This window comes from Morone saxatilis, unplaced genomic scaffold (genome assembly GCF_004916995.1).
Source record: "Morone saxatilis isolate NCDOM2014 unplaced genomic scaffold, NCSU_SB_2.0 Contig7, whole genome shotgun sequence".
Taxonomy (NCBI): Eukaryota; Metazoa; Chordata; class Actinopteri; family Moronidae; genus Morone; species Morone saxatilis.
In genome coordinates, this window is record NW_023340246.1 from 13,916,532 (window position 1) to 13,921,698 (window position 5,167).

The window sequence follows — 5,167 nt, forward strand, 5'->3', positions numbered from 1 at the left end:
TTGTTGTTGTTGTTGTTTTTTAACACGTTCTCCAAGCACACTGATAAGCCAAAACAATAGAAAAATATCCTCCTTTGTTTTTTGGCAACCAAACCGTTGCACTTATATTTTGATCATCCTATTTCCGTTGTCTCGTGTGATCAGCTGCAATGCCAATCAAAATGTGCAACCACTAGGAAAGTTTGAGGCAACAGGATTTTTAACATGACTTCTATAAAAGAGCCCAAACGTATTTGAGCAGGCATACATAATGGCTTTGGGAAAAAGCCTCAAAGAACCTTCACATCTTCAACCCAAGGCCTTCTTTCATGGATTTATTAACTCTTGAAAATTCATCTTTGGAGTGTGAAAATGCAAGTTTAGAGTGGACAGGAGGCCAAAACTGAGAGGAAAGGATACAAGAGCAAATTTAGCCAGTTCATTGTGGACCTTAAGTCTGAAGTCTCTGCAGTTGGTTGTCTCATGAATATTCATAACCAGGTCCTGGCCAGTTGGCAGGATGTCATGAGCTGTACTCCATTTGCCAAGCCAGTCATCAAAACAAAAAACGCAATGATCATAGCATTGCATTAGCAATACTCAGTCTGTACAAGTAGTGTAATTCTGTCAACCAAGCACTCATCCTCATTCTTTTAAAAATGTTTTTGTTCATCAAAAAACATAAACATAATCTTCAAATGCACCCACGTTTATCATAGTAATAAAAGTGTGTATGGCAGATACAAAGATTCATGATATGATGTTTGCAGCCCCCTTCCTCTTTATGTTATTACGAGGTAACCCTTGCAGCAGAAACAGTCAAATGTGTCAAGACCAAGTTATCTGACATTATAAACTGCTCACAAAAATTCATAGCAGATGTGTGAGTGCGGTAAACTGGTTGTGTATAAAAAGGCCTACGTGGCTTGGATGGGAATCTCAGAGCTCAGGATGACTGTGTACCCCGCGGGGGTGTTTTACCTCTTAGCTTTGCCTCTCCAAGTGGATCAATTCCAGAGGATTGATGGAGTTTTTTTGCTGCAGATTGATGTTGTCGATGTTGCTGCAGAACTTGGATTCTGGGGAGCCCTAAATCTCCCCCCGTCTATCTCTCTGTTCCAGTTTGTTGTTGTGCCTCAAAATCAGCAGCTTTAACAGAATAATTTTGGGCGCAGATTGTAAACATCCTATGACTTATCTTTGGGTCAAACCCAAGTCGTACTGATCATTCTGTTTTATATTTTTCTCTTTTCCTGCTCTCCCTCTACCATTTTTGCACAATTGTTCCCAATCTGCTTTTTGAGTCTGTCTGATGGTTTTCTGTTTTTAATACAGTGCAACCATTATAATGTACTGTGTGTGTGTGTGTGCATCTTACCATTACATGGGTTTGTATTTGCCCATTTGTCCCTGCATGTATGTTTTTGGGATGTGTGCATTAATACCTGTTTGTGTCTTCTTGCCTTTTTTTAAGGTGTATGTGTGCGTATTTGCGAGTGAATCAGTGCACACGCATCCCTGATGTGATTTGATCAGACACCAATAAGAGCAAATCTCATTAACATCAAACTGCTTTAGTACTAATCAGGTTACCGAGCAACCAGCCAGCCAATGGCAGCTACTAATGCCATTAAGTCAAGCAGTGATTGGATTGGGATCTTATTTCAACTTCCTGAAGGCTGCCAGCTTTTTAATCAATAAACACAACCGCGGTGATGTCACAGTCTGTTAGAACGGTGAGGCGGTGATGTCACAGCTCATTAAGATTGTAAAGATGGTAGAAGGGATGAGCAGAGTGGATTGAGGTGTTTTTATCGCACAGCCGAATGCGAGGAAACTCCGCCTACACTCCTAAAACGTGTGTGAGGCTGCATATAAGAATTGTGAAAAGAAAGAAGCACAAACGCAGCACATCCTTTATGATAATTATATGGTGTTGGCAAAGTGAAGTAAAAATGCTTGATTGGAAGGAAGAAGGATCAGGGAGGAAGAGTTGAGGGGGAAGGAGACCATGCAGTAGAAAACCAGACTGGCTGTATTCAGACAGAACACAAGGCGAATTATGAATCTATTTCATAAACATAAGGAGATAAGAAGAAAGACGACTGGAAAGAACAGGAATTTCTGATGAGAGATCAGTGAGAGACTGAGCTGCCACACAAACACACACAGGAACACTCCCGCAGACACGGTTGGTGCGTTCTTTTCGAACTAGCTTGGTGAGGGAAGTTGGTTCACTGGCTGTTTGTGGCCGAATTAACACACTGCAGAAACTGTCCAGTGCTGTAATGGTGGTGGTGTAGAATGACACAGTTTACATTGCTTTTGTCTGAACACACCTTTGGAGTGTGGTTACCATCTGTAAAATGCTCTGTCCCTTCAATCAATATGGGACGCAGTTTGTACGGCAACACTAGTACAAGTGCAGTGGCGCTCTGTGATACTGCCCTAAATGCTAACATCAGCGTGCTTAAGAAATGACAATGCTAATATGCAGATGTTTAGCATGTTCACCTTCTTAATTTAGCATGCTAAAATTTGAACATTATAACTAAACACAAAGTACAACTGAGGCTAACGGGAATTCCATTAGTTTTGCAGGAATTTGACCATAAACCAAAGTATTGGACAAAGAAATGGTACTATGGAATATCAGAGGATCGCCAAAGTGATTATACATCCTCAACCTTCATGGCAATCCATCTAGTAGTTATTAGTAAAAATATTTCACTCTGAACCAAAATGATGTGGATCACCAAAGATATTTTACAGAATAAAACCAAACATTTGACCTGCTGGTAGCCCCAGAAGAAAATTCATTGTTATGGCCAAAGTCATCTTGTGTGGACCATAAATGTCTATTCTAAATTTCAAGGCAATAATTCAACCGATATAGAGAAATGGATTGAAGGATAGAGGGGGGATCAATGGAATCATTCATGCTCAAACTTTGAAGTGTCTCTTTTAGTCCAAAACATAGTTTAAGCAGTTTTACATTCATGTTTCAGCAAGAAAATTTAATTAGAATAACATTCAGAAAATTTCCTCCTTAGAATTAGTTCATTAATTCTGTTCAGTAGATTAGCTGTTCTGGATAACTGAGACTAAAATAATCCTCTTTGCTGGTTTTATGGATTTCACTCATTCCATTTTGTGTTTTCAAATAAACCGAATACAATGTCATACACGACGGGGCAGAAAATGGCCGCCTTTTCAGGCTCACTTACTGGACCTGGGACATTAAGTTAAAACAAAGCATTCTAGACAGTTTAATCCATTTAACCTGGGCAATCCTGTTGCGGTCGCTCCATTCACTGTTTGATTCTCTCCAATCGTCTCAATTTAAAGGCACAAGCATGCTCCTGTCTCTCTCTCTCTCTCTGTCTGTCGCTCTCTTTCTCTTTCTCCCCCGTCTCTTCTGTCTCAGATCGATGGCGAGGGCGAAAAGCTAATGACCCATCTCAGCAACCAATTCACTCAGCTCTGCCACACTCAGTACCTGTCTAAACCTATGAGGAGAGAGGAGAGGAGAGGAGAGGAGAGGAGAGGAGAGACGAGAAGAGAAGAGAGGAGCACTCATCACTAGTTGCATATGTCTAGTTGTTAGCATTTAAATCTAAACCTCTTAAATAGTTTTATCTGAATAACTGTTAGAAGCATGAAAAAGCAAAAGATGTTAAATATTGAGGGGAAAAAACTACATACATTTGCTAGCAGGACATAATTTTTCTTATTTCCTTTCCTGTAAACCATCTTGTGATTGTTCATATCTATCTTGCGACCCCTTGTAGGGCTCCCCACCCCCAGATTGGGAACCTCTCTAAAGGCAGCATAACCTGTAACCAACATTTATGAAGGCCTTTAATGTGTCATTTAATTATTTAATTTATTCTGGATAATTGTGAATTACTAGAGACTGCAGCTCCACAATTCTGTACAATCAGGCTCTCATCAAATGTATTGATTTGAAAATATTTGTATTTTTTACTGTAAGTTCTTGTGGTATCGGAACAAACTCACATTCACTGAAGCAGTGATCTTTTTTTTTTTACTGAACACACTAATAAAAAATTATCAACATTTTCATGCATAAATGGTTATTTTGTTACACTGAAAACAAAGTTTCCCCGCCTCGCTCTCTGTCTTTTGGCCTTCCTCGCTCTTTATCCATCTATCTCTCTCTGGCCCCCTCCCTTAAGTTCAGCTTCAGTGCCTATCACATCTAAATTCATTAGTGCCTCAAGAGATGTGCGTGTGTGTGTGTGTGTGTGTGTGTGTGTGTGCATCATCAGTGCTAAATTATTATAAAGCATAGTTATTAAAAAACTGCCATAATTACCATGCCTGTAGCAAAACACTCTGATATGAATTTACCTCCTCTCCTCTCCACAGGCAAAGACACACACCCCAACACACAGATACTTATGATAGTGTACATGTAAGCGCACACATTTATGGTGACACACAGAGAGACACACATGCACAGGGGAAAGCAACAGGACACATACACACACACACCTCTCCTCTGGCAAGAGCAAACTTTAACACAGGCTCCAAAGCTTGATGTAATTTTTCATGTTCCCTGTCCTTTCCGGCCTGCTGTGAATGTCAACTATAAACCTTATGACCCCAGGTTTGGGGACTTACCCCATTCTTTATATCCCACAGGGTAACACGTCGTCTATTCAAACAATGTTGGCGCTGTCATGGCATTTGTATTAATATCAATATTACACTAACATCTTTGCAAAAGCTTGAAGGCAATATTGATGTTTGAGATTATGAGATCATTTCACAAACAAGGAGGACTCTTGTTCTCAAAAGATAAGATGGGCTGCAGTTCTATACCATAAACTAATAAACAGGTTTTGCAGAGGAGTGTGTTCACACTATAAAAGTGACAAAATTAAGTATACTTGAAAAATTCAGTAAGCAAATGAAAAGGTGCTGTATTATTGCTCCATTATTTTATTTTTTTGGAAAAAAAGTTGCTTTGAGAGCAAAATATTATACTGTATGTTTAAAATAATGTTGACGTTGAATATATTTGACTTTATTCTCAAATTGTTAATTACTGGCCCTAGTACTCCATCATATCTGACAGCTTGTAAACACAAACATACTTCTGTTGTTTCTTGTATACCAACTGCAAAAACAAAATACTATCACAATTATAATATACATATTG